We start from the raw sequence: 27,120 nt of genomic DNA, 5'->3' as shown, positions 1-27,120 counted from the left end.
GCTGGAGGAAGTTACAGAGACAGGGAGGGGAGAGGCGATGGAGGGATTTGATAAACGAGGATGAGAATTTTACAATCGAGGCGTTCCCGGACTTGATGTGCACAGACAACAGAAGCCCTTTCGTGCTCCAGAGGAAGCATTTAATAAAACACCTGATGCCACCTCACATACCTAAGTGGGAGTCTGAGGCGTTGGTTTTAATGTCACTCTGCAATTTCCAATTAAAGCAACAAGTCAGGACTCTGCATTATTGTAAATCAGAATGTCACACTCCACAGCAATGGGGGGAAAAAGCACCTTTTATTGCAAACGTCAATGAGATGCATACTTGTTACATAAAAAAAAGAAAATGTAGATTTAATTTTGTAATCTTTTAGTTCATTGCCATGGGCCCAGAAAGTGGTTCAAGTTTCCGGAGAGCAACATTGATGAAATTAATGTCACGACTTTTCACGAACATGATAATTAAGAATACAACTTACACATTTCAAATTAATGATTTTTTTTAAAGCACTTGCTAAGAAATAAAGCTTCTAACAATGCTGATTACAAATATAATTTTTTTCTCTCCAGGAAGTCAGAATATTTCTATTAATTTATCCACGTGTAACCAAATTATAAGGAGTTTGTTATTTAAGTAGTACTGTGTCGAACTTTACAATTCATCAGCGATATTTCACTGCCTAGATCAAGGGGAGGTTCACTTTTTACATTTTTTCCCCCTGAAAAATAGAACGATTTTCCCATTTCTGCACCTGTAGGGCTATTGGGATCGCCAGTGAATTCAGGAAAATCAGGCAGGGTGGGATGCGCACCCATGAAGGAGCAGGCAGAGGTTCTCCATGAGACGAGTGAGCTCCTCTCCGCCCAAGTTTGCTATAGGTACAGTGCCCACCATGATCCAATATCCCCCAGGCACAGCAACGGGAAGATTTGCCCCAGTCACTGCCTCCTGGTCCTCCTCTTTGGCTCAGTTGGTTACTGAACCTCCCAGGTGGTTCTGAACCGCATAGACCAGGGTGAACCCTGGTTTGATTTCCAGGCGGTGCTGGGTTGAGAGACAGCGGGCATTTGTGAATTGGCCTCAGCACCCTTCGGTCGGGGAGGGGGATGACAGCCGATCAGGCATCCTGCTGCTGATCACCGTCCAGTCGTCCGTGTGGATGTCAACTAAAGATACTGAGCTTCTCTGGAGGAATAGGCTGCCACCTCCATCTAGACTCACAGAGAAACAATATCCACTTGAGACCTAGCAGCTGTGGCCCTGTCCCCCTGCATGATCCAATGCTTCAGGACGAGACCACAATAGAGGAAGTTGCCTGTGTGTGTATGTGTGCGTGTATATATGAGTGTGTGTATATGAGTGTGTTTATGTGTATGTATGTGAGAGTGTGTGTTTGTGAGTGTGTGTGTTTATGTATGTGTGTACATATGTGTGTATGTGAAGGTGTGTATGTTTATGTGTGTGTATGTGAGTGTGTGTGTTTATGTGTGTGTGTACATATGTGTGTAGGTGAAAATATGTATGTTTATGTGTATGTGAGTGTGTGTGTTTATGTATGTGTGTACATATGTGTGTATGTGAAGGTGTGTATGTTTATGTGTGTGTATGTGAGTGTGTGTGTTTATTTGTGTGTGTACATATGTGTGTATGTGAAGGTGTGTATGTTTGTGTGTGTGTGTACATATGTGTGTATGTGAAGGTGTGTATGTTTATGTGTATGTATGTGAGTGTGTGTGTTTATGTGTGTGTATATGTACATGTATGTGTATGTGAGTGTGTGTGTTTAAGGTGGGTGGGACTATCTAACTAATAAGTGTTAATCTGACTGACATGTTTGAAAAAAAACAAATCGAGCACAATTCAGACGTCCTTTGTGCTGTGACTCCTAATCTACTTCACTTGGCTCCCAGCAGATACAAGTGAAAAGGAATGTTTTGCTTGTGATTCCAGCTTGGAAACAACAACTAATAATTATTAGAATCTGCAAGGCTGTAACTATTGGTTTTCTTATTATGAAGTTATTAGGGATGTTTTTCTGAATGCACGCTCCCAGTGTGGAGCCCCCTCCCAAACCCCCCTGCTCCTACAGCAGGGTATGGTGAGATATCACAGGTATGATCCCCACGATTTTCCGCTATGCACTCCCAGCAGGAAGGGCTGAAAGACAGGAATGTGCCTTCGGAAAACTGACCCTATTCAGGATTTTTCAGAAGTGTAGCCCTTCGGTGAAACAAGCCATTGGATTAAAAAAACATGGTTACATCTATAATACATTAAACCTGCTCTGTATGTCATGTACTCCTTCTTGGGGCATCGTCATTCTACCACTTCCCACTCCAGAGGTTTGAGCACATAATTTTGGCTGACACTCCAGTGCGATGCTGCAGTGTTGAAGGTGCCGTCTTTCGGATGAGACGTTAAACCGAGGCCCCGTCTGCCCTCTCAGGTGGATGTAAAAGATCCAGTGGCTATATCTCAAAGAAGAGCAGGGAAGTTCTCCCTGGTGTCCTGGGCCAATATTTATCCCTCAATCAACACCCTAAAACAGATGATCTGGTCATTACCACATTGCTGTTCGTGGGATCTTGCTGTGTCCAAATTAGCTACCGTTACAACAGTGGCCACACTTCTAAAAGTACTTCATTGGCTGTAAAGCACTTTGGGACTTCCTGAGATTGTGAATGGCGCTGTATACATGCAAGTCTTTCTTCCTGTGAGGATGCTTAACGCATTTGTATGAAATCGCTTTGTCCACTATTTCAATGCAGTTAGTTGGCTAAAATTATACGCATTAACATTTAGGGTGAAATCGCGCTACCGATATTCGCATCCTGAAGCTGAACGCATCTGAAGTTCCTCTGACCACCATTTTAGCGGCTGAGTTAACCCTTTGAAAACCTTTGTTCGAAATGCTGGTCAATGGAGCATCAAACAAGTGTGGTAAACACTCACCCTCAGCTATCGCAGAATGTAATTTCACCCCAGTAAATCGAGAAACGTATTGCAGCCTTTGAACAATTAGTGATGCAGAAGATCATATTAAGCATGGTAGCAAAAGAAAATAAATAAAATAAATTCAAGAAATTCCTCAGAAATGTCATGTTGTTTCCAATTTACGGTTGTGACAAATGTTACAGTTTGCAATTTAAAAATAAACTAACCTTCACCGTGGAATTATTTGAGTTCTATGGAGAAGTAAAGAGTCTCTGTTCTCTCTGAAAGTCACCTCCAGTTACAGAACGCTGCAGTATATTCAAGGAGTTTAGAGCAGTCCTGCTGCCCCGGTTAACCCTCTGTTTGCTCAAAAGAACTTTTGCAGCCTTTGAACTACCTAGAAATGAGAATTTTCGCTCATTGATCGTTAATGGGTGGAAAATTCAGCGTTACTGGGTAAATTACCCGTCGCCAGCTCCCAATTCTCCAACGCGCCCTCCCTTTGAGCGTGGCTTGAGAATTTGGCGGATTTACCCATGTACCTTCTCCTGTTGGAATATCTTCAGAAATGGCTTCCCCTAAACGTCCAGTGAGAAGCTTCAAACAGAATCTGAGACGAGTGCAATTTGCAGTTCTTGGGATAATTACACTTCTTATCATTTGGTGCTGAAATGCTATTGCCCTCTAAGGAGAGTGATAAAGCCCATTTATTTTCAAAGGGATTCATTAATACCCCTTGGTTAAAGTAAGGTTGAGCTCATTTGACCTGAGCACATTGATAAGTTCACTACGAATGCTGCATGGTGTGATTTCAACTCTAGCCATCTTCAGTCCCAGGTAGTCCTGTAAATCCAGCCATATAGTGTACTATTTAAAGTGAAAGAATGAACTTTCATTCATATAGCACTTGTAACGTCCTCAGGACATCCCAAAATGCTTCAAAGTCATTGAATTACTTTTGAATTGTAATTATTGCTGTAATGTAGGCAAATGCAGCAGCCAATTTGCGCCCAGTAAGCTCCCGCATGCAGCAATGAGATAATTGACCAGATAATCTGTTTTAGTGATGGTGATTGAGGGATGAATGTTGGTCAGGACATCGGAGAGAACTCTGCTGCCATGGGATCTTTTGCATCCAGCTGACAGGGCAGTCGGGCCCTCAGTTTAACGTCTCATCCGAAAGACAGTGCAGCGCTCCCTCAGTTCTGTACTGATGTATATAATATTCATATGGATACTAAAGATCTCACGGCACTAATTGAAGAAAAGTAAAGAGTCCTAGCCAATAATCTTTTCCTACCAAAAAAAACCCTAGATTATCTGGTCATCCATCTCATTTGCTGCTTGTGGGCAACTAGATTTAACATTTCATCCGAAAGACGGTACCTCCGACAGTGCAGCACTGAGGTGTTAGCCTGAATTATGTGCCTATGTCTCTGGAGTGGGTCTTGAACCCGTGACCTTTGACTCAGAGGTGAGAGTGCTACCATTGAGACGAGGCTGACACCTACCTCATCTAGCTAACCTGAAAGATTCAGAAAGTGGAGAGGATAACTTCCTAGAGGAAGGATGAAGACAAAGGTAAATTAAAGTTCCTTTCATATACAAGGTGTGGTGGTACTGAGCTTTTTGACCAAAAGGATCCAGGCTTATTTCCTGAACTGTACTGATTGAGCTGGTGCGGGGGGACCCTCGATGTTCGAATAGACTGCACCCGCTGGGTTCACTCATGAAGAATGGGCACTTGCCAGGGAACGTCAGGGCTGTCGGCAAAAAGGGATCCGTGTCTCAGCAAGAGAGAGCAGTCGGCCGAAAAAGAGAGGGAAAAGAAAACAGAATTTCTTGAGATGTTTGGATGGTGAGTCAATCTGCATTGCTGTTGTAAACCAGCCACCCAGTTGAAAACAGCACTGACACAAAGGCCACCTTCTCAGTTGGAGATGGCGCACAGCATGGGGAGACAGCATCGTCTTTTCCTCTTTAAGAAGAAAGGAGGATGCTGTCTATTAAAAAAAAAATGAATTGGGTGAGCAGAATTTCTTATTTTAATAAAATACACAGTGTGACTCCATTGCATCCCATCAGCCCCCGTTGTGTCTTAGTGCAATTTTATCTATTTTAGATATATAATCAGACACCTCAGAAGGTAATTGGTCATAAACTTCACCGAGATACACGAACAACCAATTCCTGTTGGGAAAATAACATTTAGTTTGAAATACAAGTACACAGCATGTGCTGTAGATTAAAGCAGTGATTCCTCCACTATTTTCATTGGACAAACAATAATGCTCGCAAAATGGCAAGGACCATTGTATTCTAAAGTTCTGATGAATGAAAGTATCAGTATTGCTTAAGAAAGTTATTGCTAAATAAAGGTACTCCCCTTTGGACTGCATTAGATTGGTAAGTTTAGCTGTCAATCATAGTGACGCACAACTGGGAGGACTTATTGGTGGAGCACGTCATTTCTTATCATTCAGAATTTTCACTGCTTGGACATTAAAATTTAACCAGCCATTACACGCCAATGAGTGGAGATCTACAAGTGCGTAAAATGTCATGTCCCCAGACCAGGAAATGGCATGGAAAAGGGATTATAACTTGAGTCTCCTGATGCCATCACTCAAACCAGAGCCTGTATCGTAGTGACACCATTACTGACTTCTCAAATGTAAGGGATGTGGATTGAATGTGCTGTCATCCCAAGGCATTACTTGTAGTGTACGAACATACAAACACATGAACGTTCAAAATTGACAGGCAGGAAAAGACTAGCTGGTCCATCAAGCCTGCCCCACACTCATGATGGCCGGTTTATCGTGACTAAACACTTCCTACTCCCACCCCCACCTCCTGTAGCCATGTGATCTCCTGGGAGAGGCAAAAAACAAACAGAGAAAAACCCAGGGCCAATGAAGGAAAATGATTGATAGGGAAATTCAGTCCCAATTTAAGCAAACTGTGACTGACTACATTTGCAACACTGAGATCCCATATTCTTTTATCTTCTGCTGTAAAGATAGCCGTCAGGCTGTCTTGTCTAAGAGGACGCAAAATGTGCCTTATGTAAGTTGTGTTGTAACACGTGGTAACGTGTGCAATCTGGGCATAGAGGTAGTCACGTTTAAAAAATTTTCAAATAGAACTTTTCTGCTGGACAAGAGTGGAGTCAATGGGAAATAATCGAATGGATAACAAGCAAAGCATAAGGAAGGACTCACTGCAAGTAATTGTTAAATATTTATACTGGGTTTTCTCTTTCAAAAAGAGGAAGCAATTCTTTACCCAGAAGGTGATCAACATGTACAGGAAGGGTGGGTAAAGCCAAGGTTCTAGACTCCTTTATGAACCAGCTAGATGCTGTGATGGGAAGCCAGTCGGGTTGGTATTCTGGAAGGATGAGATATAATGAGCTGAATAGATTTATCTGAACCGATCTTGTGATCTATTTTGAATTCACACTGTAACTTAGGTTGTACCACCAAGTATGGTGTCACTTTTGGGTTATGATGCCAAAATGAGGGTGCTGGCACCCAACAAAAATCAATGACAACATCAAAACCGTAACTTAACATAGAAACATGGAAAATAGGAGCAGGAGTAGGCCATTCGGCCCTTCGAGCCTGCTCCGCCATTCAATATGATCATGGCTGATCCTCTATCTCAATACCATATTCCCGCTCTCTCCCCATACCCCTTGATGCCTTTTGTGTCTAGAAATCTATCCAGCTCCTTCTTAAATATATTCAGTGACTTGGCCTCCACAGCCTTCTGTAGTAGAGAATTCCACAGGTTCACCACCCTCTGAGTGAAGAAATTTCTCCTCATCTCAGTCCTAAATGTCCTACCCCGTATCCGGAGACTGTGACCCCTCGTTCTGGACCCCCCAGCCAGGGGAAACATCCTCCCTGCATCCAGTCTGTCTAGCCCTGTCAGAATTTTATATGTTTCAATGAGATCCCCTCTCATTCTTCTAAACTCAATTGAATACAGGACAAGTCGACCCAATCACTCCTCATACGACAGTCCTGCCATCCCAGGAATCAGTCTGGTGAACCTTCGCTGCACTCCCTCTATAGCAAGTATATCCTTTCTTCACACAGTACTCGAGGTGTGGTCTCACCAAGGCCCTGTATAACTGCAGTAAGACATCCTTGCTCCTGTACTCAAATCCTCTTGCAATGAAGGCCAACATACAATGCGCCTTCCTAACTGCTTGCTACACCTGCATGTTTGCTTTCAGTGACTGGTGTACAAGGACACCCAGGTCCCTTTGTACATCAACATTCTCCAATCGATCACCATTTAAATAATACTCTGCCTATCTGTTTTTCCTTCCAAAGTGGATAACTTCACATTTATCCACATTATTCTGCATCTGCCATGTATTTGCCCACTCACTCAACTTGCCTAAATCGCCTTGAAGCCTCTTTGCATCCTCCTCACAACTCACAATCCCACCTAGTTTTGTGTCGTCAGCAAACTTGGAAATATTACATTTGGTTCCCTCATCCAAATCATTGATATATATTGTGATTGGCTGGGGCCCAAGCACTGATCCCTGCGGTACCCCACCAGTCACTGCCTGCCACCCCGAAAAAGACCCATTTATTCCTACTCTCCGTTTCCTGTCTGTTAACCAATTTTCAATCCATGCCAGTATATTCCCCCCAATCCCATGTGACTTAATTTTGCACACTAACCTGTAATGACTTAACCAAGTCATTCCACTAGCCTAAAAGAAGTAGACGCTGCCATTTCTAACCAGGTTAGGCCCAACAACTGTCTCGGCAGTGGCTGGTGTTGGATTTATGTAACGAGGGATAATTCAGTGAGGCAATGCCCATTCGTTCCTTCCTACATGTTCAGGGATGAACGCAGCGCACCATAGATACTCATATAGAAGTCCACCTATCAAAATACCACCCAAAAAAATCCAGGACCTCTGCCTAAGATTGAGGTCAACATTACAAAGCTTCTGTTCATAAGTGTTTACACTGCAGAAGGAGGCCATTTGACCTATCGTATCTCTGCTAGACCAATCCAAATTTATACCCTGAAAATTACAAAATATCTCAGTGACTATTGCAAAATAACTTAACAAAGCCCAGAGCAAGCAAAGTCATTTGGCTCATCAAGCCCACTCCATCAAGAGTCCATCTAGATTATTCGATCATTTGCCTCCCCATCAGCACCGTCACATGTTAATTCCCTTTCCCAACTGCCCTTGAAAAAATGTCAGTATTATAACATTTAAGACCCTCCTGACGCCTCTTGAACAAGCAAATCATGAAGACAGGAACAACATTTTGTGACGACTATGCTCTCGGCTTAGTGGTAGCACTTTTGTAACTGAACCACATTCTACATCGTCTGTACCACGTGGCTAAACATAGGGAGGCAAATCTTCCCCAGGTATAAGAGCTTGGTGGGTAGAAGCTACTCAAAACTTTACGTCCATTAATTTTACAGATGGAAATCCATGAACAGCTTGTGTCCATATTTGCGCTAACTTGTTCCACCCCATCTTATGCTCAGGCACTGTAAGGAATGATCTGCCCAGTGAAATCAATAAACTGATGTAATTTGGCTGCTCTCCCCACAGATTGTGCCACTAGGAATCTCAGTACACGCTCTGTAACCGTCACAAAGATACTGTCCAATAATAAAAAAGCTTTGCTTTTCTATGCTTTGGGTGCCAGATACCAAAAGTCAGACAATCCCTTGAGTATCTGTTTCAGTCTGGGAAAAATCCTTTTATCATCTTGTAAACAAAAGCAGCTCCGAGTCTGTCGAGCTTATTAGCTCTGACACCAGGGAGATGGAAACCTTGACGGGGTGAGCAGGGAAAAGGTTACAACTTCCAACCCGAGTTGGATTAAGTTTTGGAACTGATCTCCACAAGCAGATTGTCCTGTAGGCTACAGATCGACCGTAGAAGTGACAGAGCATTAGACTAGGGTTGCCAACTCTGGTTGGACGTATTCCTGGAGGTTTCATCACATGACCGCTCGCCGCCAACCGCCCCCACACTCCCGCCATTGGTCGCCCAACATGTCCATCCTCATGGTGCACCAATTGTTCCTACACCAATTGAAAAGTGAATAGATTCTTCATTACTTGAACGGATGATTCTTCACGGCCAGGCCAACAGCCTTTTATCCCGTGCCTACTATTTTTATGACTAATAAGCAAAAATGCTCAAAGAAATCTTTTTTAAAACAAACTGTCAAACTGTCGTTGCATCCCCTTCCTCTTTCTCTCTCTCTCTCTCTCTCTCTGTAACTCTCACTGACACACATAGGCACACGTAGGAGCATGAGGGAGAAACTACAGATATGATTACGAGCAGCCACTCGATTACATTTTGGATTAGTTGGTTTTTCCTAGATCGTGGTTCTAAACATACAAAATTGACGGGCAGGAAAAGACCAGCTGGTCCATCAAGCCTGTCCCACACCGTGATGGCTGGACCATCGTGACGAAACACTTCTGCAAAAAACGGTCGAAGATGATTCTAAACTGGCCACTGCGTAAGACAGCGCACCAAAAGTCCTGGCTGGGTGTTGCTAAATTATTCCAGGGTCATTGAGAGATTTTTTTGTGTTGAGATTTTCTCATGCTTTCTGTGCAGTCATGAAGGAATATTCACGTGGAAAAATGAATTGGAGTCACTAGCATCAATTATGCAGTTTTATGCCGCGCCGGGATAAGATGCACTTCTGATTTCATGTTACTTTCTTTTTTTTTTATGATCAATCTTCAGAGGAAGTTGAAGACAATTAGCCCCTCGTCCCAAAAGATTCTCATCATTAACTATTATATGTATTGCAGTAGTCGTGGTCAATATTTATCCCTGAAGCAACATCACTAAGAACAGATTATCTGGTCATTATCTCATTTCTGTTTGTGGGATCTTGCTGTGCGCAAATTGGCTGCCGTGTTTCCTACATTACAACAGTGACTACACTTCAAAAGCACTTAATTGGCTTTGGTACGTCCCTGAGGTCATGAAAGGCGCTCCATAAATGCAGGTCTTTCTTTCTAACATGAAGAGGCAGAGTTCATTATTAATCTCTCCTTTATTTTTAATTGTTTTTTTCTTGTCTTAAAGATGCAGCCCTTTGCTATTCTAAGAAGAAAGAATTGAATTGAGATAGCACCTTTTCACATCTCTCAAAAACACCCCAAAGGAATTACGTTACCCAGTTATTGTTGCTATGTGGGTAAACAAAGCAGCCATTCTGTGCACAGCAAGATCCCACGAAAACAATGAGATGACTGACCAGATAATTAAGTTGAAGGAGAAATATTGGCCATGTCATTGGGAGAACTCCCTGCTCTTCTTCAAATTGTGCCATGGGATCTTTAACATCCATGTGAACCACCAAAATAAACAGACGGGGCTTGGCTTAAGATCTCATCTGAAGGACAGCATCGCTGACAATGCAGCACTCCCTCAGTACTCTACTGGGGTGGCCGCCCTAGATTATGGGCTAAAGTCCTGGAGTGGGGTTTGAACCCACAACCTTAGACTTAGAACTGAGAAAGTTACCAACCGAGCCAAGCTGACACTACCGACAAAGCTCTGCGGGCAGAGTTGCAGCGGGGTCAGAGTCGCTACTCTGCTCCAAGCAGGAGAACCCAGCCCTGAGTGTGAACATGGCCATTTCACCGTGCAGAGTTAGGGGGCTGAATTGGAACCTTCGAGTATGTGTGGCGCCATTCCACACTAAACCACCAGAAAATCATCAATAATGACAACGATTTGCGCTGATAACCCATAACAGCAAAAACATTCCAAGGAGCCTCACAAACTGGGAGCTGGAACCACACAGGAGAAGGGAGAAAAGTTTGGGAAAGTAACATGAGAAGCAGTTAGGTTTCACCTGATACCAGGTGGTAAGGCCCAATGTCTGATAATGGAGGGAGGAGGCCTGGTGGAGACCAGCTGACTTTCAAATTTGGTCCCCATGAACCTACCTTTATAGGCCTCTATCTCAGCCGAGGCCTACAAAGACTGCGGCTCCCTGCTCCTTGGGTAGATGAGATTTGAGAAGGGGTGAGGGTTGAGATAGCTGAAGGTTCTGACAGCGATGATGGAGGAGAAGGAGGGGGCACATACAGAGACCTGTATCAGAACTGTACAAATTGGGGATTTAGGGCCAGGAGAGATTGCAGAAGGGGAGGATCTGTAAACAAGGATGAGAATTTGGAAACCATGCACCAGGGGAAATCAATTTTTTTTGGTGTGTGTGTACTTTTGTTTAAGCACTGGATGCAGGTGACATCATTGAGAAATCAGAGGGGCAATGTTGTGTTCATTTGTATGAGGGAGTTAAATCAACATTGAGGGAGTAATAAAGACATTGGCTCTGCAAGCTTTGCTTCATCTCTGTGTATTAATTCATCTCCCTCGCATGGCCAGATTCAGTAACACCTCCTCGTAGAATTCCCCTGGTGCTGTCATCTGCATTTATGCTGAAACAAAAAAAACATTCACCTCCTTGCTTTTTAGTCACAAATCTCTAGCTTAGAAATCTGAGTCATCTTGATAAGCACATTGCCTGGTCACAATGGAAGTGGGAAACAGTGGCAGATGTCCATAATGGGTTGGAGTCGTGCTGTGTAATAAGCTTTAATGTTACATAGAATCTACCGCACAGAAACAGGCCATTCAGCCCAACTGGTCTATGGTGTTCATACTCCAAACAAGGCCGCTCCCATCCCTAATATCCTCCTTCCACCCTGCCCCCATGTGTCTCCATTAAATGGGAGCAGGAGTGCACCTTTCGGGCTCCACAATAAAACTATGGGCCGCTGCCAGCCATTTCCGATCCCCTTCCCCCCCCCCCCCCCCGCGACCCCCCTCCCAATCTCCCTCCCCCCACCCTGGACTCAGCGTTGCTCCGTTGCCAGTGTTCCTGCCGACCGATCTTCATCTTCTACGCTACCAGCACACTGCCTCCTGGGGTCCGGCTGGCGTCTCCAGCCTGCCGTTGCATCCTCATGACCCGAGAGGACCAATTTCGCGTGGCCTTCTTGCCCATCAGTCTCGGCGCAACAGTTTCCCGTTTGGTGCTGGGCCATTTTTAGGCCAGCGTGCTTTATTCCTTAAAGTACCGTACAGAATTCTACCAACTAGCTGATTGAAGAAGGTAGGCTCGCAGAATAGCAAAGCCACCCCCTTGGTTTTCCACCATCTCAGCTGGGGTACAATGGGCAGTGACCATGACGTGGGAGAGAACCTGGACTATCTGTGCAAAAGTGAACTTACTAAGGACAGTAGGGCTGGGAGCAGGTTCGCAATGGAATAGCACCACAACCATTGCATCAGATGAAGAGTCAAGACAAATAAGGCTCAAGACTCCAGCCACGTTGGAGAGAGCCTGGTAGAGAATAGAAAGAACGGCTTGCGTTTAGACACCTCTTCATCATTTCTTTCAGAAAAAGAAAAATTGCTAAATTTGAGTTGACTTTAATAGAGGGAAACCAATGTGCCAACCAGCCCTCCTTGGGTGGCCTGTTTGAAATGGGTGTTGAGCAATCAGCGTGCTGTTCAAGTGCTCGGCAATGCCTTAATTTTAAAATACTCATCCTTGTGTTCAAATCCCTCCATGGCCTCGCCCCTCCCTAGCTCTGAAACCTCCTACAGCCCTGCGAGAACACTGCGTTCCTCCAATTCTAGCCTCTTGTGCATCCCCGATTTCCTTCGCTCCACCATTACCGGCCGTGCTTTCAGTCGTCTCGGCCCTAAGCTCTGGAATTCCCTCCCTAAACCTCTCCGCCTCGCGACCTCTCTCTCTCCTCCTTTGACTTACTCCTTAAAACCTGCCCCTTTGACCAAACATTTGGTCACCTGTCCTAATATCTCTTTGTGTGGCTTGGTGTCAAATTTTGTCTGATAATTCTCCTGTGAAGCGCCTTGGGACGTTTTACTACGTTAAAGGTGCTATATAAATGCAAGTTGTTGTTGTTGCTCTCACTGCATCATTGCGCTTAATGCCATGTTCTTTGGGAGCCTTAATGAACCTGGACTTTGCATACAACAGCCCCGTGGGCACTGAACATCACATTACTGGCCCTGTAGTACAAGGGATCGAGTGTGGCTTCAAAGTGTAGATGGAAGAAAGGTGACTAGCAATGACTGTAAATGAAACTCCTAGCTCATTTCCAAATGGGTCAAGTATTTTTCAAGGGCCGAATGGCCTTTTCTCCTTCTCTATATCCTACTCCCAAGCAATCGTCACAAAGCATTTCACAGATACAATGCAACAGATTGATTGATAGACCACAGCAGCTTTTTTTTGTACTCAGCAAGATCCCACAATGTGCTAAACAGCCTGTTTTTAGCAGCGTGGATTTAAAAGTGCAATATTGTGCAGGACTCCTTTAAACAGCGAGGTGGGATCTTTAACCAGGATATTGGGAGTTTGGTTTAATATTACATCCAAAGGACCTCACCTTCCAAAGAGGCAGCCATTCTTCAATCCTGCACTGGACTATTAGCTCAGACTGTGCGCTTAACTCGTGAAGTGGGGCTTTAACACACAATTGTCTGACTCAGAGGTGAAAATGCTACCAACTGAACCAAGCTGACAGGTGCCCTCATCTCCATGGCTGTGGTAAAGCAAACAGGATTTGCTCAGCAATTCCACAGACTCATTGCCCTATATTCCACCCTTTTGGATTAAGTCCTTATTGCAATCTTAATACCTGTCTCCAATTGATTTCACCTGGTGCCAATAACAAGGCTAAGTGGATTCTCCCAATGTTTAGAGATTTTTTTTCTCTTTCAATCACTGAAAAAATACAAGCCTCCTATTAGCACCTGTGAGAAGAATTTTACACTGAGGCAGCCTGGCTCCCTCTGGATTACTTACATACTGGCAAAACTAAAATCCAGAATTTGCAAATTGAACTTTGCAGGCATCCATATCTCACGGACTGTCAATTTGGTTTTTGGTGCAACTGCAACGGAGCTGAATAAGGTCGCCATCCACTCCAGGATTGTCCTGGAATCTCCAGGAATGAAAGACGAATCTCCAGGACACTGCTGCGAGCAAAACCCAGGAGAAAAACCATAGGGGCATTAAAAAAAATTGTGTTTTTTAAACAAAAAAAATCTTTCAACATTTTGGTCATTAGTTATAAAAAAAATCTGAGATGGGAGTGAAGGCCGTTTGACTGACAGTCAAAAATCATCCAATCGGGTAACAAAGAGTCTATTCGCTTTCCGATTGGCCGTGGGAAGGTGGGACACCGCGAGGATGGATGTATCGGGTGACCAATGACGGGAGTGTGGGGGAGGGGGCAATTGGCGGTCATGTGATGACACCTTCAGGAATTCCATCCAGAGTTGGCGACCCCAAGAGGTGAACTTAATTTTATTTTGAAATGAGATGCACAAGAACATTCCCACGTGACCCGACATTGGCGACCTGGACAATTGGTCGACCTTGCGGAGACAGAGTCCGTCATCGCCACTGACCTGGGATTTCCATTTGGATCAAGGTGGCCCTCTGACTCTGGCAAGAGAAAGAGGGAGGAAGAAAGACGAGCTGAGAGTTCATTTTTTTTTTGCTAGTGGGCATCTGCTTGTTTTTAAGTCATCCTTCAGTGATTACAGGCTGAAGGAAGCTTTGAAAATATTTTGAAAAATCTGTCCTGCCTTTTTATCCCTGGTAAAGCTTCTCCCTCAGACACGCAGAGTGACAGTTATGCAGTAATTTCACAACAGTGAACAAGCTTAAATGGCATAAAATGAGAGACGCTGTATGATTGATGGTGCCCTCCACCAGGGCCCAGCCTAGATGTCTTTCATTTGGCAGATACATTCGCTTTATTTACTCTATGATTGGGATGACCTATGACTTCGATGAATGTCTCACTGCGTAGACCGCCAAGATTTAAGATGAGGCAGCTTCCCGATGCGCTGCATAATCTATATCAGAAAGCACAAAAAAAAAAGAGCACAAGGGATCCTTTGTAATTCTTTCCCCACTTCTGATTTAAGGCAAATTATCAAAGCGTAAAAAGAAATGCCAGCCAGTACTGGAAATCATTGGTGCATAATGTCAAACATTAATGCCAGATCTCTGGGGAGCGACAGAGAATGATTAAACAGTCAATCTATGCGCAAACGAGAGCCACACAAAGAATCATTTTAATTTGTCTCATGGGAACATCTTGCCTCTGTTCCCTAAATCCATTTTTTTTTTGTTGTTGTGCTAGTGTATCACCTGCGTGGAGGTAGGAGCGAAAACATCACAATGCATGCGTTGGATGCAGATTTGTCAGAGAGACGTACAGTACAGAGGGTGTTCATCGCAAGCACAATTAGAAATTAAAATTCGGGTGCATTGTGATTAATTCTTCCTGATTGCTCTTGGCCTTGAAAAATAAAGTGCATGCAATACATTTCACGGTGCGAATTTTAGCTGTAATGGAAAATTAAATGAATTGCTATTGAAGAAAATTGAATCCATTATTTGGCTCAGTGTTACAGCTTCTAACACTGGGGTTAGTTTGCTTTGGCTTCAAGTCTCGATAAAGTGTAGGAATTGAGGGAAAATAGCCTATTAATTTCTTCCAGTGTCTTCACTCAGCTGATAGCACAAGGTTCTGGGTTCAGGCCCAATGCCAGGACTTGAGCATATAAACTCGGCTGACTCTTCAGTGCAGTACAGAGTGAGTGCTGCATTGTTGGAGGTAGCATCCTTTAGATGAAAACTCAAATTAAAACCTTGCCTCCCCATTCTGGTGGACATTAATGATCCCATGGTATTATTTGAAGAAGCGCTCAAAAGCTCGGGCCAACATTTCTCCCGTAGGTGTCAACCGCGGGTCAGTGGTAGCACCCTCGCCTCTGATTCAGAAGGTCCATGAGTCCAAGTCCCACTTCAGTGCAGTGCTGAGAGAGTGCTGCGCTGTTGCAGGTGCCGTCTTTCAGATGAGACATTAAGCCGAGGCCCCGTCTACCCTCTCAGGTGGATGTAAAAGATCGCATGGAACTATTTCGAAGAAGAGCAGAGGAGCTCTCCACGGTATCCTGACCAATATTTATCCCTCAACCAACATCACTAAAACAGACGATCTGGTCAGAATCACATTGTGGGATCTTGCTGTGCGCAAATTGGCTGCTGCATTTCCCACGTTACAACAGTGACTACACTTTAAAAGTACTTCGTTGGCTGTAAGCGCTTTGGGGCGTCCTGAGGTTGTGAAAGGTGATATATAAATGCAAGTCTTTCTTTCTTCTTCTTGTCACCAACATCAACAAAAATAGGTTAATGAGCCTTTGCTGTTTGCGTGATCTCACCGTGAGCAAAATGGCTATTACATTTACATACACAACAACAGGCACTGAAACTCAAAGCAATTCATGTACGTGAAGCCCTTTGTGATGTTTCTGAGAGAAGTGATAAGGTGCTATATAAATGCAAATCTTTATTGATTCTTTATCAGCTTTAGCAACAAAAACAAATCGTACCAGCTGTATAGAATAGTCAGACCTTTTTAATCATAAGCTGTGTATTTATTAAAGTTGTCTTTTACAGGAAAAGTGAGTGATCGAGGGCCAAGCTCCATCTACACTAACCCAACAAAGTGTCTCAACTCTCCTCTACCAGGAATCCCCCAGCTCAGGAGAGAGCTTCTACTGCACTGCACGTCTATCTCTCGTATCTGGAGCTAAATTCTAAACACAAAAAGTTAGATGCAAAGTTATATCGCGACCAACCCTGGAAAATTCCAGCAAATTGACCCAGCCAAAGCCAGCACAGATCGTGTAAACATTTATTCTAAAACGTCCTTAAATGAACAGATCTAAGATAAACCATTCCAAGCCAGTTCAGACCCCAAATGTGGTTTAATACACGTCCAGAATAGTCAATGCTCCCCAGTATGACTGTAGCTCAGAATATTCTAGAGGGAGAGACTTCAGCCTCCTGACTATGGTAACTAACTAATTTAATGTCAATTAAGTCAGTGTATAATAACCTCACTTAGGTCTTCTCTGGGTTAGTCAGTTGAACTTTCAGTCTACAAAATGTAGACCGTTGGGTCTACAGAATGTTTTACAATGACAGTCTCTTTATGGTCATCTCAGGAGTCTCAACCCAGCTCCTAATGGACAAAACCTTCCTTGAATTCAGCACAAGGTGGGCTAGTGCAGAAAATGGAAATGTCACACCAATGCGGTGGAAGTACACTTCTGTGTTGAGGGAGGAGGATTGAGACACTTTGTTGGAGTAGCGTAGAGAGAGCTCTAATCGACTACCCAACCTAGTGGTGTTCTGGGTACAAAATTTTTTAAAAATAAAGAATATTCCATTCCCAGCACTGGCACACTGCACCTTGATAAATTCACTACAGTAAGAAATGGCTAATGAATTTCTGATTTCATAAACCCTTCCGTGACACATATGGAATGTTTTCCATGGTGGGACACTGGGTACTATGGATAATATTCCATAATAACTTCACTAAGATGGTGATCCACTGGCTGCTTTTCTCATCATTTTGAGGTGAGGTCGTCATAAAGTATTTTTATATTCCTTAATCATCTGCCTGCATGTTCCATTTATTCCTGTGAAGTGCTTTTTCACCACATGAATAATATTTCTATTTCCATCACTGGTCGGGAGTATACAATGGATGCATAATAATTAGACCCATCACCACATACTACTGATGCTGAGACAGGCTCATTCACAAACATGATCGTAACAACAACAACTTGCATTTATATAGCGCCTTTAACATAGTAAAACGTCCCAAGGCGCTTCACAGGAGCGTTACCAAAGAAAATTTGACACCGGGCCACATAAGGAGATATTAGGACAGGTGACCAAAAGCTTGGTCAAAGAGGTAGGTTTTAAGGAGCGTCTTAAAGGAGAGAGAGGCAGAGAGGTTTAGGGAGGGAATTCCAGAGCTTAGGGCCCAGGCAGCTGAAGGCACGGCCGCCAATGGTGGAGCGATGAAAATCAAGAACGCCCAAGAGGCCAGAATTGGAGGAGCGCAGAGATCTCGAAGGCTGGAGGCTGGAGGAGGTCACGGAGATAGGGAGGGGGCGAGGCCATGGAGGGATTTGAACACAGGGGTGAGAGTTTTAAAATCGAGACGTTGCCAGACCGGGAACCAATGTAGGTCAGCGAGCACAAGGGTGATGGGTGAACGAGACTTGACGCTCTTACACATGAATGAAAGACATGTTTGCAATTTATCATTGGGATTACACCAGGTCTAATCTACAGGCTGTTCACACAATTTTATGGTGCATTTATACAGTAGCTAATGGTACCGATAGGTCCAGCCTCACAATGAAATGAAAAAGAAAGACTTGCATTCTCATAGTGTCTTTCACATCCCCAGGATGTGTCAAAGTGCTTCACAGCCAATGAATTACGGTTGAAATGTAGTCACTATTGTTATGTAAGCAACCACAGCAGCCAATTCATGAATTGCAAGGCGTCACAAACAGTAATTGACCAGTGACCAGTTAATCTGTTTTTAGCAATGTTAGTTGAGGGATAAACTTTGTCCAGGATGCCAGGAGAACTCCCCTGCTCTTCTCTGCAAAATTGCCATGGGATCTTTTACATCCACCGGAACAGGCAGATGGGATCTCGGTTTAGCATCTCATCCGAGGGAGGCACCTTCAGCAATGCAGTATTGGACTGAAATGTCAGCCTAGATTACATGCTTGAACCTACAGACTCAGAAGTAAGAGTGCGACCACCATATTTATACTGCCTGGCTCCAATTCTAATCTTCCTGGCTAAGAACGAGTTCTGTTCATGTGTTGCTGCCTATTCAATGTTCAGAGAGTGTGGGAGGAGATTCGGCCGGGTCAATAGATTTAAACAAGCTCTCCATGCGATGTCAGGTTGTGAAACTGTGAGATTGTCTTCCCCAGGATTGTCATACCCTCCAGACTCTGGGTTATAGTCGCTGTTCACAGTCATGCTAAGGTTGCAGTATAAACACATCCCAAAATGCATTTCGTGATGGGAATACACTTGAAACATGCGAATCATGAATTCCGCTATAAAACGAGGACACATTATTCTTACCCCGAAACAGAATAACAGCAACTTGCATTTATATAGTGCCTTTAACGTAGTAAAACGTCCCAAGGCGCTTCACCAGGACTGTAATCAGACAAAATTTGACACCGAACCAAAGAAGGAGACATTAGGACAGGTGATCAAATGCTTGGTCAAAGAAGTAGGTTTTAAGCACAAAGTCAAAATCTATCCCTTTCTGTGCAGTGGAGGCTGGAGAGATGAGAAATGTAAAACTGAGGTGCTACAGGGCCACCCCTGCTGGGAGTGTGTCATTACAGTGTCACGCGTTTACATAGGCAGGTTCCATTATTAATGTGACCGTAGGAATTTATAACGCCAAAATGTTGTCACACAAAGTGTGACCAACCCATAACAACAGGAAGGAAGGTTTTGTAAACAGGAGGCGTGTAAGATTTTTTAATATGTCATCGATTAATGCACATTTACATGGCGCTGAAAGACACAAAATGGGCTCGATTTTAACAGCAATGCAAACAGTTTGACAGCCTCGTCACATGATTGTGAAGTCAAAAAAGGCAGACCCCCACACCTTACTCACCAGCCTCCCACCATCAGTGTGATTATATAATTGATTGCAAAAAGCTGACAAAACAATTAACTCTTTTCAATCATTAAAATATGAATAGTGGCACAGCAGGCAGGCAGAGTTTTTTCGTTAACTTTGAAAGGCTTAACTTTTTCGGTGGAGCTGCTTTCGTTGCTCGGTGTCCATTTGTGCCAATGTGAAACCATCTCTTCAACATACCAAAACGACAGGCAGGAAAAGACCAGCTGGTCCATTGAGCCCGCCCCACACATGATGCCATGACCAGACACTTCCTTCCTACTTCCCCTCCCTCCTGCAGCCCACCCCACCAACACCACAGCCATGTAGTCGACTGAGATAAGCAAAAAAAAATACAGGGCCAAAAAGGGGAGGAGTGGGGGGGGTGGGGGGGGGGGAGGGGATCTGGAATATTCCTTGCCGACCCCCTCAGGCGATCAAAACCAGTCCAGGAGATCACACTGACCATGAATACGTTATCTCTTAAACCCCTTACCGTTAATATGATGTCATCTCCGCCCCAACCAACAACTAAGTACTCTTCCAAGCAATTTCTGATTGTTGATTGGCTGACAGCACTTCTTCCCATAGTGTCCTGGCCGATATTTATCCCTTAACCAACATCACTAAAATAGAATATCTGCTCATTATCACATTGCTGTTTGTGGGATCTTGCTGTGCGCAAATTCGCTGCCGCGTTTCCTACATTACAACAGTGATTACGCTGCAAAAAAAAAATCTTAATTGGCTGTAAAGCGTTTTGGGACGTCCTGAGGTTGTGAAAGGCGCTATATAAATACAAATCTTTCTTTCTTACCGGAGATGTGACTCAACTGCTCAAATCGCAACTGAGGAAAATGATTGAGTCATATCAGACAGATTAGCCTATCAGAACTAGGGACGCCCTGTAGTTTGTATGAAGGGTACAACTTGCCAATTGTAACATGTATATATTTTTGGTGGGAGGTGACGTCTGCTGTATATTGTTTGTGACTGAATTCCTCACACATGGGATTTGTCCAATGTTGACAACTCTGAGCGTGGCCTTGGCTTCAGGCTTCAAAAAATCCAGACTTTGGGCCTTCCAAGCTGAAGCCCAAGTACATCCTTTATCGCACACAAGTAAAGTCTTCACTCTCACTGTCAGTAGGAAGAGAATAATTACACGTGGAGGTATTTAGTGTTCTTTACCTCATGCTTTTTGTCTTAAAGCAATAAATCGCTAACCTTCTATTTATTCATTCGATCATGCAATGTTAGCACAACTCGATTGGTCGCAAACTTACCTCCGAGTCACAAATTTGTGAGTTGAAGCCTAACTCTAGGACTTGAGCATAGATTCTTTGTTGAGACTTCAGTGCAGGGCCGACAGGCTGCAATATTTTTGGAGGTGCTGTCCTTTGGCTGAGACATTAAATTGAGGTCCTATCTGGTGGTTCAGATAGGCATTAAAAAAATCCCATGGCACGATTCAGTAAAGAGCAGGGAGTTCCCCCAGTATCCTGGTCAATATTCCTCCCTCATAACCAATAGCAGATTAATTGGTCATTCATCTGGGATGAGGGGGTTATCTTATGAGGAAAGGTTGGACAAGTTGGGCCTGTATACACTGGAGTTTAGAAGAATGAGAGGTGAAACATATAAAATCCTGAAGGGGACTTGAAGGGGTAGATGCTAAGAGGATGTTTCCCCTTGTGGGAGAGACAAGAACTAGGGGCCACAGTTTAAAAGCAAGGGGTCTCCCATTTAAGACGGAGATGAGGAGAAATTTTTTCTCTTAGAGGGTCGTGAGTCTGTGGAACTCCCTTCCCCAGAGAGCGATGGAGGCAGAGTCATTGAATATTTTTAAGGCTGAGTTAGATAGATTCCTGATTAACAAGGGAGTCAAAGGTTATAGTAGGTAGACGGGAAAGTAGGGTTGAGGTCACAATCAGATCAGCCACGATCTTATCAAATGGCAGAGCAGCTCGAGGGGCCGAATGGCCTACTCCTGTTCTTAATTCATATGTTCGTATGTTTGTACCTCTTTGCTGTATGTGGGATCTTACAGTGTGCAAAATGGCTGCCATGTTTTATCTACATAATAACAGTCACTGCACATCAAAAGTAACTGAAACACTTTAGAGATATTTCAGAGATGTCATTAGACTCGAAGTTTTAGTTTTTGTTTTCCGGAGTCAATTATATCAAAGAATTGGCTACATTTTTAAACCGAAATCAGTGAGTCTCACTCGCGACTGAAAATAATATCATCAACGATGTTAAACAAGAAAAAAAAAACGTGCCCTGAATATCTGAGGTGTAGTGAGCTACATTCAAAGAACATGTTGTGTAAATATATCCTATGCATAATTTAAAACCAAGACTTTGTAGTCCAACGAGGAATATGGCGGCTTTGATATCAAAAATACAATGAACTAGATGTGATTAAACTTGCATAACCCCGTTCAGTGCACAGACAACTATAAAAATCAAATGTTTACTACATCCCTCATTCACATCCGTTAGCTTCATCGCAGACTTTGTTGTATTTTGCTTTGAAAAAAAATCATTTTTATTCATCCAAAGTATTTTCACAGTTCACAGGAAAAGGATGACATTTTAAATGTGGTCACCTGCAGAGCTCTAAATGTCAAGAGAAACCTGCTTGAAACAGACTGGGGAACGTTTAGTGTGTTAAAGTTTTCAAAACCTAGCTTGCGTGAGATTCAATGGAGTGAAAATTTGTCAGAGCAAAGTACTGTATTGTTCGTCTTTCATTCTTAATTTTGAATGATAAAGAACGAACTTGCATTTATATAGCTCCTTTCACGACATCGGAGCAACACAAAGTGCTTCACAGCCAATTAATTACTTTTGAGGTGTAGTCACTGTTGTAAAGTAGGGAAACACAGCAGCCAATCTGTGCAAAGCAAGGTCCGACAGACAGCAATAAGATGAATGACCAGATAACGTGTTTTGGTGATCATGGCTGAGGGATAAACATTGAACAGGTGAGAGCTTTTATATTCACCTGAGAAAGCAGATAGGGCCTCAGTTTAACATCTCATCTGAAAGACTACTGGATTCTGTACTCAAGTTTCTTGAATTGGGTCTTGAACCCATAGCCTTGTACTGAGCCAAGACTGAATCATACCATCAAACACAGCCAAACCCTAAAGCCAATTGAGTTCATGTAAGCGTCGCCTAATGGGTTGGTCTGTTCAACACTAACCTCCATCCATTTGCTGCTTAAATGTTCCTGCATCATTGATTTGCCGATGGCTTGGGGCAACTTCATTGTCCAGTCTGGAACTCAACTATATAGTCCAGGAAGGTCTGAGGTTCAATTTTCAGTATATGTATGCATGGACATTGCATGAGCACAGATTCAGGATCAACCATGGTGCCCCCATTGTCTACCAACATTCAATGATGCAGGACCGCAGAGTCCCTGCCCTGCTCCTATCAATGGTGACTTCAGAATGATTCCTGAATTGGGTAAAGGCTGCCAAATCTAAGCTCACATCGGCATCTCCTGACTACAGAGCTGTCTGTAAAATGGGCCACAAAGAATTATGGCACCCCTCACAGACCTGACTCAAGTCTTTCCTTGATTCCTAGGACAAAAGAATAAAAATGGTGATTTTCCACATAATACAGCTGCCACTTACAGTAATTACATTGAATTGCATGGAATTTACAGCACAGAAACAGGCCGTTTGGCCCAACTTGTCTATGTCGGTGTTTATGCTTCACACAAGCCTCCTCCCTCCCTACTTCATCTCACCCTATCAGCATATCCTTCCATCCCTTTCTCCCTCATGTACTTATCTAGCTTCTCCTTAATATACATCGATACTATTCACTTCAACTACTCCTTGTGGTAGCAAGTTCCACATTCTCACCTCTCTGGGTAAAGAAGTTTCTCTTGAATTCATTTTCGTATTTATTAGTGACTATCTTAAATTTATGACCCCTAGTTTTGGATTCCCCCACAAGTGGAAACATTTTCTCTACATCTACCCTATTGAACCTCTTCATAATTTTAGAGATCTCTATTAGGTCACCCCTCAGCCTTCTCTTTTCTGCAGAAAACAACCCCAGCCTGTTCAGACTTTCCTGATAGTTATACCTCTCAGTTCTGGAATCACCCTTATAAATCTTTTATGCACCTTCTCCAGTGCCTCTATATTCTTTTTATCATGTGGAGACCAGAACGGTGCACCGTACTCCAAATGTGGTCTAACCAAGGTTCTATACAAGTTTAATGTAACTTCTCTGCTTTTCAATTCTACTCCTCTAGAATGCTCAGTCAGTTCCCAGCCTTACTGCCTTCTACCTAACAGAGGTGTCAAACTTACAATCATCTGGATTGAGTAGACCAACGCCTCAGCAGATAGAGTGTCAGGCAATGCTTCTTTGGAATAATGCCTTTGAAATGAGCTTTTACGTATCAGACTCGAATATGTATTTTTTGCAGCCTGAAGAAGCAGCTATCAGTATCTCACATTTAAAATGACCGCCTGTCTCCGATACAAAGATATTGGCCCGGAAATTGCTCATGGAATAACGACGAGGCTAACAGTGCTCACCGTCATTTCAAGACACACGTGCAAATTCGGAAATTGCTCTACCATTCGCCCTGCTCGTTTGAAAGCTGCGTGGGAAGGCAAGCCCGCAGCCTGGATTGAATGGACCAGCACAAAGTTGCTCTCTTGCCCAACTGGAAACAAACTAATCTCTCCGGGCCAAAAAAGTACGCTGGGTTTTCAGGTCTAACGACATGGTAAGTCTGAATGGCTGCCAAACAACCTCTCTGGCACTGAAAATTAACTTTTAAAAATGTGGCGACTCATTCCTTCCTGATTTTAATTGTCGTTGGACATTTATAATAAAAAAAATTTTTTTTTTTACTTTTTCTGTCTCTTTTATCTCTGACTTTTAATTCAATATTTCTTACCCTCTCTTTATGTCATGTTCTCTAACTGATTTTAAAATTGAATTCACTGTTGTGGCTTTCATTTCCTGGTTCTGACTGCGCGGCTTGTCAAGAATGCTGCAAGTTGATTGATTGAGGGGGCAGAGAGGTCCTTTCAGCAGTGTCGCAGCTCACAGACGCCCGGGAAAGAAGCCCGTGAGTAGCTTGTGGGTGAGTTTATAAACTAACGAGCGGCGGGCGAGGTTCGTTCGCCACCCAGCCCAATTTCCGGGCCATCAAACCGGCGAGGGCAGAAGTGGAGTTTGTACCCCAGACTTTCTCAAAAAGAGGTCACAAACTCATCGTCGATCAGAGGCGCATCGATCAGCAAGTCGTCGAGGAGATTTAGGCCACAGGTTTCTCCCAGGTTACACTGTGAGCATCGCTGCACTAGACGGCAGTGAAACATTCTGGTCTGGGAAGGCAAATGAAGCAGGACCAATGTAGCTCGATAGCCCAATGTCCCGGAATGAAAAGATTGCCTGTCTTTAAGCTACTTGTAATAGTCTTCAGAGGAGAAGAGGAGGAGAAGAATGCTTTTCCACCGGATGTGGTTGAGATTACTCCATCTGTTAAAGGAAATGCAGAAGAACATTTGAACTAGAGGAAGATATGGGGAGAGATCAGGGCAGTGGGGTTGGCTTTGGATTGCAGAAATAAAGAGCCAGAACAGACACAATGGGCCGAATGGCCTCCTTCTGTGCTGTGAACTTTTATGGTTCTAAGAGAGGGAGAACTGGACAGATAGAAGAATATAAAATTTAAATAAAGATGTTCAGTGTACTTTAACAATGCAAAATGGAGGCAAATGGATTGAAATCATGCTGTGTAATATTAAAAACAGGCACAATGTTTCTATCCACCATTTTAACGAAGGTTATTTTAATGCCTTCATTACCTCAAATAAATGGGTTATGACTTTTTTTTAAATGGCAGATAGAGGAATTTGATGTGAGCTCTTTAACATGTTTGTTACTGATGTCGCCCAGTGTGATTTCAACCCAAAAATGTTCCTATTACGAAACACTGGTACTGCATGAAATTAGATATTAATGTGTTCTGCTCTCAAAGTGTATCTCGTAAATGGATTTACCATTGTCAGCATGCTGAGCTTTGAAAACATGAATAATTGAACACGGGTGCATTTTTTAAAAAAATGTTTAATTAGTTGTAGATGAATTAGTGATGACTAGTGAGGGAAAAAATGAGCAATTTCTGTTCAAGTTATATTTACCTAATAAAACTTATCTTAAAGCATTGCTGCAAATGAGCTGAACAGGTTATCGGTAACACATCCAAGACCACTATCCATATAGAAGGCTGCCGATGACAACAGCCCTTCACACTTACAGTTGGTGGAGCATGCAAGAACCTCACGATGTTCATTTCTTTCTTGCACTATCCACTCAAAATGATCTGTCCCTCTATAATCTGAAGCCTCTGGATGTGGATCATGGACAGTGTTATCATGGTCACATTCAGCAGCTTGAAACAAAGTTCCAACATCTCAGGTCCCCTCGTGTGTATCAAGTGACAGGGCAAGATGTCCAACTGTGAGATTCCCCCAACTGCGCCAAGACCACTGGTGTTGAAGCCATGTGGATAACGGCAAAGCTGCACTGGTCAGGGCAGGTCATCTGTACGAAAGACTCCAGATGCCAATAGGGATTTTGCACAGGGAATCACGACAGGGCAGGTAAGAGGAGGATAGGCAGTGAAGGCAATGCAAGGACCCACTAAGAGGCAACTTCTACGTTGACAGCTGAGAAAACCTCATGGTTCATCAAATGAGTTGGCAACTGTTGATGCACATTAATGTCAGCTACTATAAGTGCCGGTGCAATGAACTTCTGAAGGAGAAGCAGAAATATGAATAGCAGCAGTCCATCTACCCTCGACTGCCTGTTTGGATCTGTGAAACATGAGGGAGGGGTTTCTCCTCTTATATTGACTCTAAAACGGACTCTGGCCCTTCATCGAATCATTGGAGGCAGAGCCTTCAGACGCCTCAGCCCCACGCTCTGGATTTTCCTCCCTAAAGCCCTCCGCCTCCCCACTTTTCACTTCACCTTTAAAAACCTTCTCAAAACCCATCTCTTCAACTATGCTTCCACTCACCCTTCCTATCGGCCCTATCTCCCTCCTTCAAACTCTTCATTTTTCTGACTCTGGCCTCTTGTGAATCCCCCACTCCCTTCACCCCACCATTGTGGCCGTATCTTCAACCACCTAGGTTTTAAGCTCTGAAGTTCTCTCCTCGGACCTCTCTGCCACTCCATTTCCCTCTCCTCCTTTAAGGCCCTCCTTAGAACCCAACTCTTTGACCAAGTTTTTGGTCACCCCTCCTAATATCTCCTTCTCCGGTACCCATTTTTCGATTACACCTCTGTGGAGAATATTGGGACATTTTTCTATGTTAAACGCACTATATAAATAAAAATTGTTACTGTAGTTGTTAATCTCCCCCTCTGTGGCTTGGTGTCCATTCCGTTATTGTCAGTTTAACGTCAGTTGTGGGAAAGTTACTAGAATTTAACATCAGGGTTAGAGTGACTCAGCATTTGAATAAGTATGAGCCGATCAG

The sequence above is a fragment of the Heptranchias perlo genome, chromosome 38 (genome assembly GCF_035084215.1).
Source record: "Heptranchias perlo isolate sHepPer1 chromosome 38, sHepPer1.hap1, whole genome shotgun sequence".
In the NCBI taxonomy this organism is placed as follows: domain Eukaryota; kingdom Metazoa; phylum Chordata; class Chondrichthyes; order Hexanchiformes; family Hexanchidae; genus Heptranchias; species Heptranchias perlo.
This window is presented reverse-complemented; position numbering follows the sequence as displayed.